This window comes from Pseudophryne corroboree, chromosome 7 (assembly GCF_028390025.1).
Source record: "Pseudophryne corroboree isolate aPseCor3 chromosome 7, aPseCor3.hap2, whole genome shotgun sequence".
NCBI lineage: Eukaryota > Metazoa > Chordata > Amphibia > Anura > Myobatrachidae > Pseudophryne > Pseudophryne corroboree.
In genome coordinates, this window is record NC_086450.1 from 368608906 (window position 1) to 368621454 (window position 12549).

The 12549-nt window shown below is 42.2% G+C and overlaps 1 long non-coding RNA gene across 1 annotated transcript; it reads left to right on the forward strand.

Moving 5' to 3' along the window:
- Positions 1-453: 453 nt before the first annotated feature.
- On the forward strand, positions 454-12185 carry LOC134945311 (uncharacterized). The gene is made up of 3 exons (XR_010182091.1): positions 454-548; positions 701-748; positions 12136-12185. It is a non-coding gene; the product is annotated as an uncharacterized LOC134945311 (long non-coding RNA).
- The last annotated feature ends 364 nt before the right edge of the window (positions 12186-12549 follow it).

Consider the following 12549-nt stretch of genomic DNA (forward strand, 5'->3'; position numbering starts at 1 on the left):
CATGCACAGAAGTGCCGTTTTTTTGCCTGATCGGTGCGCTGCGAATGAAAGCAGCTAGCGATCAACTCGGAATGACCACCTGTATTCCTGTCTGTAGATTTACTATACAGTTATGTATATATATATATATATATATATATTTATATATTAGAGATGCACGCCAGACCTTTTCTCGGGTTTTATGTTTTGGTGTTGGATCTGTATCTCCTTCATGTTCTGGATCTGTATTGATTTTGCCAAAACCGCACTTGTGTATTTTGGATCTGTATTTTTGTTTTTACATTCATAAAAGCAGCCAAAATCATAGATTTTGGTCTGTTTTTGTTCCTACAGCATTATTAACCTCACTAACATTAATGTCCACTCATTTCCATTTATTTTTGACCACCTCACACCTCACAATATTGTTTTCATCTACTTTAGGCCTAAAGGTTGCAGCGAGGTAGCTGGACGACTAAGCTAAGTGTAGCCCCACTTATCAGGGCGGGGGGATTTCCTAGTTCAGTTGGAGTGCCTCCACCCAAGCTGGTACACCCCGGCTTGCTTGGGTAAGCCGTTCCATGAAAGGATTGCAAGTAGATGTATATGTTAATATTGCCCAAATACTCCCAGTATGGGAGGTAGTAATTTGTCCTGTCCAACGTTCCTTACCTTACTGTCCCGGAAGCTTGACTTTTGTCCCTTTCTGTTATTCTCTTAGGGCACTCCTCGGCCTATCTCCCAGAATACAGAAGACCAACCACGGTAGGTAAGTTTGCTTTCTTTATATAGACTAAAAACTTACATATACAGTGAATGGTTACACCTGGCACTTTCCATATGATTATTCTTGTTACATATAATTCACCCTATATACCAACTCTACCACTATAACATTACCTTACAATTCAAATGCATGCAATACAAAAAAACAGATAGCTAGCTACACCATGGTCACTACCACCATGGACCCGGGATTTACTGGCTTACCCACTGCGCAGAAAAAATAATGACCACTGGGCTACTATTAGGGGAAAATGGTTCTTTTTTTCCCTATGACCACAGCACTAGCAGTAAGATCCCTGGGATAAAGGAATCTTGGGGTCTATCTCTTTCAGTTCGGTGATAATCCCAATCCCCTAGTAGGGGTGCGGAGCCGGGTAGTAGGTGATGATACAGACTTTGAAGCATAAGCCCATCCTCTGGTGTCAGACTGTCCTTTCACCGGTGAGCATGCAATCTGCCTTTTGGTGCTTAACCGCCAGCGGATTATCTGTCTTAGACGTTTCACTTTTGGGATCACCACCTTACCCCTAACTGTCCCGGCGGCTTGCCTCTTCCTAGGATGCCCTAAGTCCACTCACCCTGGCGATACAGGAGTCGTCGAACAGGATGAAGTAGTTCACACTGAGCCGAGGTTCTATGGACACAGCTTTCAATCTAGACCCTCAATTATCCGGTGTGGGGCCTTTCACTCAGTCTGTCTCTCCAGTGGAGCCGCAGTCCTCACCAGCTAAGAATCTCATCATCGTACCACACTCCCCCTATAAGCGATTGTTTATATAATCCTTTCACTGCAGCGGCGGGTACCTCGATCCACTCCTCTCCTATGCCATCGGAATCTCCCTGCGGTATCCTGGATAATGCATCCGCATCCAGGTTGTTAATCCCCGGTCGGTATTTGATGGTAAAGTCATAATTTGTTAAAGCAGCTAACCACCGGTGACCAGTAGCATCTAACTTGGCTGTAGTTTGGATGTAGGTGAGGGGGTTATTATCGGTCTGAACTACAAATGGGACTCCATACAGGTAATCGTGAAATTTCTCGCTAATGGCCCATTTTAGCACTAGAAATTCCAATTTATGGACCGGGTAGTTTTTTTCACTCCTAGATAAACCCCGGCTGACATAAGAAATGGGCCACAATTGCTGCTCCTGCACCTGATACAACACTCCCCCTAAACCTTCAAAAGATGCATCTATATGAACCTCATAGGGAAGATCAGGTTTTGCATAGGCTAGTACGGGTGATGTTGTTAAGCAGTCTTTCAATTTCTCTCTCCTTCTACAGTAGGAATGTGAATGCTACAATTTCTCTTGACAGGAGGATACCCACGGGATAATTCCGTTAATGGCTGAGTGACTTTGGAGTAATGGAGCAGGAATTTCCGATAGTAGCCACAGAACCTTAAGAAGGACCTCAGATCTTTGAGGTTATCCGGTCTGGGCCAATTCTTCACGGTGACCACCTTGTCTGGGTCGGTAGCTATCCCCTGTCTACTCACAATATGTCCTAAATATTTGACGGACGCCCGGCAGAATGTACATTTTTCAATGGACAGCTTCAGTCCTCGGGCCTGAAGCCGGTCTAGTACCTTTAGGAGACGCTCATTGGGCTCTTCCAGATCTTTTCCGAAGACAATGATGTCGTCTAGATACACCAGTACTTCACGGTAGCACATGTCCCCTACCGTTTGTTCCATTGTCCTCTGAAAGGTGGCAGGGGCGCCTTTAATACCTTGCGGCATTTTCAGGAATTCAAAGAATCCTATGGGGCATATAAAAGCAGTTTTAGCCCGGTCAGCCACACTCATGGGTATTTGGTAATATCCACAACGCAGGTCAAGTACCGAAAACCATTTACTTCCTTGTAGACAATCCAACGCTTCATCCACCTTCGGTACAGTGTACTGATCAGGCACCGTCCGACTATTTAACGTGCGGTAGTCAATACATAATCGGATTTCTCCACTCTTTTTGCGTGCTACCACAATAGGGGAAGCATAGGGACTCTGTGAATTGGCTATTACATTGTTCTCCAATAGACTGCGTAAGTGTGCCTGGACATCTTCAAAATCCACTGGCGCTAACCTCCGTGAGCGTTCTCGGAAAGGGGTGTCATCATTCAATGTAATATGATGTTCAACACCAGTGGCCGTCCCGAGATCCCAGTCACTGTGGAAAAAGCAGCCTTCCTCAACTGTAGCTGCTCAATCAATATCTGCTTACTTTCACTGGATATATCACTTCCCTGAAAACAGGACGCTATATCAAAGGTCTTATGTTGTCCATTGGCTCCCTGGGCCGGATTTCCACTCCTGCCCTCCGGGCAGCTCTCTAGCAGAAGGCATCGGTAATCCCCTTCTCCGTGCGGTTCACCCATATAACGCTTATTATCTTTATCCTGTTTTTCACACCAGCGGATAAGATTCTTGGACATTTGGGTATTAGTGCCCACAATTGCCAGAAGCTTCCCATTATCCCCTGGAGAATCAGGACAAACCAGGGCTATTAGAGGGACGCTCATTAGGGGTAATTAGTCCTGGTTCAATCGTAATCTGAGTGGTGATATATCCTAAGTACGGGTACTTCTGCTCACTCAGACCCCATACAGTAAGGCCACTAAGCGGATGAATGGGTATGTCTGACAAATGCTCACGATACCTGGACTCAAACACAATAGAGACCTGGGATCCGCTATCCATTAGGACATAACAATCATGGCCATTTATCATCGCTTTAACCAGTGGTGTCTGGCCCATTATGCTGTTTGGAATGGTGGTTGATCACTGGGCACTCCCCATTGCTCGGACGTTTATGATTGGGGAGCCTGTGCGGGGGTCACAGAGCTCCCGATGGGGTTTTCCAACGGTGCTGTTCTTCTCACAGATCCACTGTATTCCCCTCTCTGTGACCCATTACTGGGGCATTCAAATGACCTATGTCCTGGCTGCCCACAGCTGTAACATATAATGGGATTCCGACCTCCCCTGCTCCGACTTGTCCCTCGCCCGGTTCTTGTGTTCCAATATTGCAGGGGCTCAGCCTGGGTTTGCAGGGCAATCAACTGATCAATTTTTTTATTCTGCTCTTCAATTAACTTCAATAATCTTTCATCCATCGGTGGAGGAGTGACTGCTGGCATCACATCTTTGACCTTTTTTATATTCCTCTCCTGAGTTTCAATCTGAACCTCCTCCAGCTTAACTTCTTTTACCAGGTCCGTCAGAGTAGGAGGCGGCCCAGTCGCTCGGGTACATCTAAGTCTCTGCGCCACAGGATTAGTGGTCAATGCTCCTTTTAGCACCTGTCTCATCTGGCTCGCATCAACTGAGCCCTTATCTATACCCCCTTTGTCTACAATCTTATATATCAATCTATCCACCCGATAGATATAGTGGGTCAGTGTCTCTCCTGGCTCTTGATATGTATGGGTTAATCTAGCCATTAAATCACTCATCTCCTCTAGGGTTCCAAAGGAGAAATTGAGGGCCTCAATGTAATCTTTGAGAGTAGCGTTCAACTTGCTCCTCCAGGTGGCCTGTACTACTCCCATGGCAGGCCCCCGTAGGCTTTCCACTATTCGTAGTTTTTTTATATGCTCGGGGCACTGCCACTCCTCAGAATACTGGACCGCTGCCTCCCTCCATGTGTCGTAACTCTCTTCTCCTGCCGGTACAGGCGTGATTCCGGAGAATATTCTTAACCGTCGATAGCCACCTTCGTAATGCCATCTTTCCATCTGACTAACCATCTTATCTACTACGGCATCGACTCCTGTCCCGATAGTTCTATCCTTGTTCCAAGGACATATAGCTCCCCCACTAGTGGAGTGAAAGCCATCCCCTGTGGATGGAAGGGTATCTCAGTGATCCTCTTCGGATGTGGCCTCCTCTTCCCCACTATCTCTCCCTTCGGGCCACACCAACTGTATCTTCCGCCCGGGAAGCCCCTCGATAATGACCATACTTGGTAAGAGTGTTTGGTCCAATGGGTTCCGATTACTAACCAGTATAGCAAACGTGTCACCAGCTACTCCTTTTCACCAATAGAAAAAGATATTAGCGCTTAATGGTCACAAAGTGCAAAGGTGTGTCACAATTAAATCACAATTTATTATACGAGTAAAAATTGTAAAAAGCAATACATATTGGTGGTTAATACCACATAAAACACTTAAATGAAAGAAATTGTGTAACTCCCAATAGTATGTTATCCTTATGGAAAGTTTGGCAAAAAATGGACCTGTTCCTATATGAGTCCCCTTGGTTAATAAGGTTCAATGTCCTATTCGTGGATTGAATAGTTACCACCAACGTGTCTCGAGGCAATTAGGCGAATCTGCGTCCGCAAAGTGCTGTTCCTCGGCGGATGGTAAATGATGGCTTTCCACGATGGAATAGGAATGTCCTTATATCCGATGGAAATTTTCGACGGAGACTTGGTCCAGGTCCAAAGATTCCAAGAGATGTGGGAGTATACACAAGCAGGAAGGTCTCACCGACGCGTTTCGTTGTATACAAACAACTTTTTCAAGGTGCTGGAAGTCCTGCTAGATAGTGGTTTATATACCCTACCAATATGGTTGCTCATTAGCATGTGTGATTGATTGTGACCACCTATTAGCATTAAATGACCAAATAATGACAGACATTGGAGGTATAGTGTATTAATAATTAATGATTATACAGATACATATTTTATAAGTAGTTTTGCTTAAAATTGAATAACATTATTTAATATTGTTATAATAAAAGCCAGTTACATGACCACTGATGAGTAATTCCAAGTTGAAATTCCGGAAAACCTGGAATGATAATTGAAAGCTAATAAACTAAAAATATTAGCAAGAGAAGTGGAATATGTTCCATAGTTTCCACTCGTAACTGAAGCTCGGGGAACGCCCCCCTCCTCCGCCCTACACCCCGCGAAAATTGAACCAGAAGCGTGGTGATGACGTGACGGGTCCGCAACCTATTAACTCCCTGTGCGTGTAGACGCGGGCAGTACACAAGTACCGTCACGTCATACGTCCGCGCCTCGGGAAACGAGGTGTGTGGCGGTTATCATAGTGACGTACTGACGTCACCAGCACGCTGCCGGGGACGCGGTAACTAGCACCAAAATGTCCCCGGAAGTCTCGTTGTTAATGCACGTCATTACGCTAGGTTGCCATGGCGACGGTCTGCAACAAGCATCGCCAGGACAACCTGCTATCAGCCGTCTACTTCTGTATTAGTATAGTGGGAATTAAGAAATACACTATTTAGTTGATATAATGGAACTCACTTAAATCAATCTCCAATAATACAGCAACTGGCTTAGATTAAGGCATATTTTGTTACATATCCGAAAAAAAGAAAGAGATAAACACTATGTCATTAAAAAGTAATAATAGTAAAACAAAATGACAATATAAAACGATTAATATAAAACAGTATATATTTGTGTCTCATCAGACACCACTGTATTCTCTTTCAATAATATTCTAACAGTTTGGTCTGTAATATTGCAGCAACTGTGTATAATTTAATAAACAATACATACATAGAGATAACTGTATATATAATAATAAAATAAGGATGTGTTCAGAAATAATAAAATGATTTTTTATTTTTATATAAAAAATAATAAAAAACCAATGAAAAATGTGAAATGGACACTCGTCCCCATTAAGGTAATCTTCTATAGAGAACAAACTGTCTATACACATCACCTTGCTATTAATTATTAACTCCAGAATGCAACCAATCATTAATTTGCATGAAATACTTGAATGGGAGTTGGGAAGGAGGGAATGGGAGGGAGGGAGGGGATTTTGGAGGATGTAGGTAGATCGGGGGAGGAAAATATGGATAAAAATGGGGCACCCGGGAGAGTCGACATTATAGTATGGAATTAAGCTCCACCGCCTCATTCAATCCAGATGGATGAATGGTATCCAACCTATACATCCAATACAGTTCTTGTTTGCAGAGTGTTTTGTAACGATCCCCTCCTCTTTTGGTCATTATAATATGTTCAATTGCTATTAAGCCAAGAGAACTGGGGTCACCACCGTGTTTGTCCCTAAAATGTCGAGAGACACTGTGGGTGGGTAATTTATTAATAATATTGCGACGGTGTTCCATAAAGCGAACCTTAATGCTCCGAGTGGTACGTCCCACATACTTCTGATTACAACCACAAGTGAGGAGGTAAATTATATAGTTTGTGTCACAGTTCATAAAGCTAACCAGACTATATTTTTCTCCATTATCAACGGTAATATGAGTGGTTCTTCTAGGGATATGTTTGCATGTTGTGCATTTGGTGGCCCCACAACGATAAAAACCTTTTGGTCTGGTGGGTAACCAAATGTCTTGTGTTGTACCCTCTTGTGGGGATATAGGTATCTCTTTCAGAAAACTAGGTGCAAGAATATTCTTGAATGAACGTTTTTTCTTAAAAATAAATTTGGGTTTTAAAGGTAAGTATGCTCTAAGTATATTATCTTGACTTAATATACCAAAGTTTTTTGAAATTATTTTCTTAATTTGCATACTATCCCTATTAAATGTAGATATAAAAGCTAAGTTGTCCTGTTGGTCATTGGAAAAATCTGACCTGGTCTTATTAATATTTTTACTTTTAATGTTATCTTTTTTTTCATTTTCAACAGTTGGTTCCCTTGGGCAAAGTAAATTGTCTCTATCTAGGTCGGCCACTTCTCTCATGGTTCTCTCTAATGGGGACCGTGGATAACCTCTTAGAGTGAATGCTTCTACCATAGATTCTGCTTGTTCTATATAGTTTGCCTTATCTGTACAATTTCGCCGAAGGCGTAGGAACTGTCCTCTAGGGATGTTCCTCTTCCACGGGGGATAGTGGGCGCTGCGGTAGTGCAGGTAGGAGTTGGTGGAAACCTCCTTGATATAGTTTGAAGTATAAATCCTGCCTTCTCTGGCTTCTAGAGTTATATCCAAAAAATTAATGGTGAAAGGGTGATAAGTGTGAGTGAACTGTAAATTAAAATGGTTGGAATTAAGACTAGAAACAAATTGTTGTGCTGAAGTGTAATCCCCATCCCAAATAATAAAAAGATCGTCAATATAACGGCCATAGAGGACCAGACTCGCGCCAAAGTCTCCACCCCACACATGGATGTCCTCGAACACACCCATGTACAGGTTGGCATAACTGGGCGCAAATCTGGTCCCCATGGCCGTTCCCATCACCTGTAAATAATAAGTGTCCAAAAATAGGAAATAGTTGTGTTGGAGAATAAAGGAAATAGCATCCAACAGAAAAATCCCGTGTCTCGCTGTGAGGTCACCATCAGCATTTAATCTAGTAGCTATAGCCTCACGACCCAAGTCGTGTGGAATATTGGTATATAGGCTTTGTACATCAAGGGTCATAAAGGCGTATGTCTCTTTCCAAACAAAGCCCTGTAACAGTTGGAGAAAGTGTGTTGTGTCTTTGATGTGTGACCTCAAAGTCGAGACACGGGGCTGTAAAAAAGTCAACGTAAAAGGATAAATTGGAAGAAAGGGAACCTATACCAGAAATAATAGGGCGCCCGGGAGGTGAAACAAGGGACTATTTCCTATTTTTGGACACTTATTATTTACAGGTGATGGGAACGGCCATGGGGACCAGATTTGCGCCCAGTTATGCCAACCTGTACATGGGTGTGTTCGAGGACATCCATGTGTGGGGTGGAGACTTTGGCGCGAGTCTGGTCCTCTATGGCCGTTATATTGACGATCTTTTTATTATTTGGGATGGGGATTACACTTCAGCACAACAATTTGTTTCTAGTCTTAATTCCAACCATTTTAATTTACAGTTCACTCACACTTATCACCCTTTCACCATTAATTTTTTGGATATAACTCTAGAAGCCAGAGAAGGCAGGATTTATACTTCAAACTATATCAAGGAGGTTTCCACCAACTCCTACCTGCACTACCGCAGCGCCCACTATCCCCCGTGGAATAGGAACATCCCTAGAGGACAGTTCCTATGCCTTCGGCGAAATTGTACAGATAAGGCAAAATATATAGAACAAGCAGAATCTATGGTAGAAGCATTCACTCTAAGAGGTTATCCACGGTCCCCATTAGAGAGAACCATGAGAGAAGTGGCCGACCTAGATAGAGACAATTTACTTTGCCCAAGGGAACCAACTGTTGAAAATGAAAATAAAGATAACATTAAAAGTAAAAATATTAATAAGACCAGGTCAGATTTTTCCAATGACCAACAGGACAACTTAGCTTTTATATCTACATTTAATAGGGATAGTATGCAAATTAAGAAAATAATTTCAAAAAACTTTGGTATATTAAGTCAAGATAATATACTTAGAGCATACTTACCTTTAAAACCCAAATTTATTTTTAAGAAAAAACGTTCATTCAAGAATATTCTTGCACCTAGTTTTCTGAAAGAGATACCTATATCCCCACAAGAGGGTACAACACAAGACATTTGGTTACCCACCAGACCAAAAGGTTTTTATCGTTGTGGGGCCACCAAATGCACAACATGCAAACATATCCCTAGAAGAACCACTCATATTACCGTTGATAATGGAGAAAAATATAGTCTGGTTAGCTTTATGAACTGTGACACAAACTATATAATTTACCTCCTCACTTGTGGTTGTAATCAGAAGTATGTGGGACGTACCACTCGGAGCATTAAGGTTCGCTTTATGGAACACCGTCGCAATATTATTAATAAATTACCCACCCACAGTGTCTCTCGACATTTTAGGGACAAACATGGTGGTGACCCCAGTTCTCTTGGCTTAATAGCAATTGAACATATTATAATGACCAAAAGAGGAGGGGATCGTTACAAAACACTCTGCAAACAAGAACTGTATTGGATGTATAGGTTGGATACCATTCATCCATCTGGATTGAATGAGGCGGTGGAGCTTAATTCCATACTATAATGTCGACTCTCCCGGGTGCCCCATTTTTATCCATATTTTCCTCCCCCGATCTACCTACATCCTCCAAAATCCCCTCCCTCCCTCCCATTCCCTCCTTCCCAACTCCCATTCAAGTATTTCATGCAAATTAATGATTGGTTGCATTCTGGAGTTAATAATTAATAGCAAGGTGATGTGTATAGACAGTTTGTTCTCTATAGAAGATTACCTTAATGGGGACGAGTGTCCATTTCACATTTTTCATTGGTTTTTTATTATTTTTTATATAAAAATAAAAAATCATTTTATTATTTCTGAACACATCCTTATTTTATTATTATATATACAGTTATCTCTATGTATGTATTGTTTATTAAATTATACACAGTTGCTGCAATATTACAGACCAAACTGTTAGAATATTATTGAAAGAGAATACAGTGGTGTCTGATGAGACACAAATATATACTGTTTTATATTAATCGTTTTATATTGTCATTTTGTTTTACTATTATTACTTTTTAATGACATAGTGTTTATCTCTTTCTTTTTTTCGGATATGTAACAAAATATGCCTTAATCTAAGCCAGTTGCTGTATTATTGGAGATTGATTTAAGTGAGTTCCATTATATCAACTAAATAGTGTATTTCTTAATTCCCACTATACTAATACAGAAGTAGACGGCTGATAGCAGGTTGTCCTGGCGACGCTTGTTGCAGACCGTCGCCATGGCAACCTAGCGTAATGACGTGCATTAACAACGAGACTTCCGGGGACATTTTGGTGCTAGTTACCGCGTCCCCGGCAGCGTGCTGGTGACGTCAGTACGTCACTATGATAACCGCCACACACCTCGTTTCACGAGGCGCGGACGTATGACGTGACGGTACTTGTGTACTGCCCGCGTCTACACGCACAGGGAGTTAATAGGTTGGGGACCCGTCACGTCATCACCACGCTTCTGGTTCAATTTTCGCGGGGTGTAGGGCGGAGGAGGGGGGCGTTCCCCGAGCTTCAGTTACGAGTGGAAACTATGGAACATATTCCACTTCTCTTGCTAATATTTTTAGTTTATTAGCTTTCAATTATCATTCCAGGTTTTCCGGAATTTCAACTTGGAATTACTCATCAGTGGTCATGTAACTGGCTTTTATTATAACAATATTAAATAATGTTATTCAATTTTAAGCAAAACTACTTATAAAATATGTATCTGTATAATCATTAATTATTAATACACTATACCTCCAATGTCTGTCATTATTTGGTCATTTAATGCTAATAGGTGGTCACAATCAATCACACATGCTAATGAGCAACCATATTGGTAGGGTATATAAACCACTATCTAGCAGGACTTCCAGCACCTTGAAAAAGTTGTTTGTATACAACGAAACGCGTCGGTGAGACCTTCCTGCTTGTGTATACTCCCACATCTCTTGGAATCTTTGGACCTGGACCAAGTCTCCGTCGAAAATTTCCATCGGATATAAGGACATTCCTATTCCATCGTGGAAAGCCATCATTTACCATCCGCCGAGGAACAGCACTTTGCGGACGCAGATTCGCCTAATTGCCTCGAGACACGTTGGTGGTAACTATTCAATCCACGAATAGGACATTGAACCTTATTAACCAAGGGGACTCATATAGGAACAGGTCCATTTTTTGCCAAACTTTCCATAAGGATAACATACTATTGGGAGTTACACAATTTCTTTCATTTAAGTGTTTTATGTGGTATTAACCACCAATATGTATTGCTTTTTACAATTTTTACTCGTATAATAAATTGTGATTTAATTGTGACACACCTTTGCACTTTGTGACCATTAAGCGCTAATATCTTTTTCTATTGTTTATATCATTAGGGGTCTGACCAACCCCTGTTTATATACAGCTGCTGTGGTGAACCTCGCATCAAGCGCCTGGGAGTAGTAATACCTTAGGGTATTTCTTTTTCAATTTTCTGTACTCCTTTTCACCGCTCTACCACACATGGTTGACTAACTCCATACGGTGCTTTTAGTACTAGATCGTCACTGACTACGGACAGGGGTCCTCCCAGTCCGAAACTGCATAAAGGTTCCACTCCTTTCTCCCTACACCAATGGTAAACATCCGCAGGGGTTACTTCTTCCATGTTTCTCTGTGATTATAGCCAGAAGATCCTTGAGTCACCTCCCTGGACGATCTCAGCAGTGCCTCCAAATGTAGCCCCACCTCTCAGGGCGGGGGGATTTCCTAGTTCAGTTAGAGTGCCTCCACCCAAGCTGGTACACCCCGGCTCGCTTGGGTAAGCTGTTCCGTGAAAGGATTGCGGGTAGATGTATATGTTAATATTGCCCAAATACTCCCAGTATGGGAGGTAGTAATTTGTCCTGTCCAACGTTCCTTACCTTACTGTCCCGGAAGCTTGACTTTTGTCCCTTTCTGTTATTCTCTTAGGGCACTCCTCGGCCTATCTCCCAGAATACAGAAGACCAACCACGGTAGGTAAGTTTGCTTTCTTTATATAGACTATAAACTTACATATGCAGTGAATGGTTACACCTGGCACTTTCCATATGATTAGTCTTGTTACATATAATTCACCCTATATACCGCCTCTACCACTATAACATTACCTTACAATTCAAATGCATGCAATACAAAAAAAAACAGATAGCTAGCTACACCGTGGTCACTACCACCATGGACCCGGGATTTACTGGCTTACCCACTGCGCAGCAAAAATAATGACCACTGGGTTACTATTAGGGGGAAATGGTTCTTTTTTCCCAATGACCACTCCACCAGCAGTAAGATCCCTGGGATAAAGGTATCTTGGGGTCTATCTCTTTCAGTTCAGTGATAATCCCA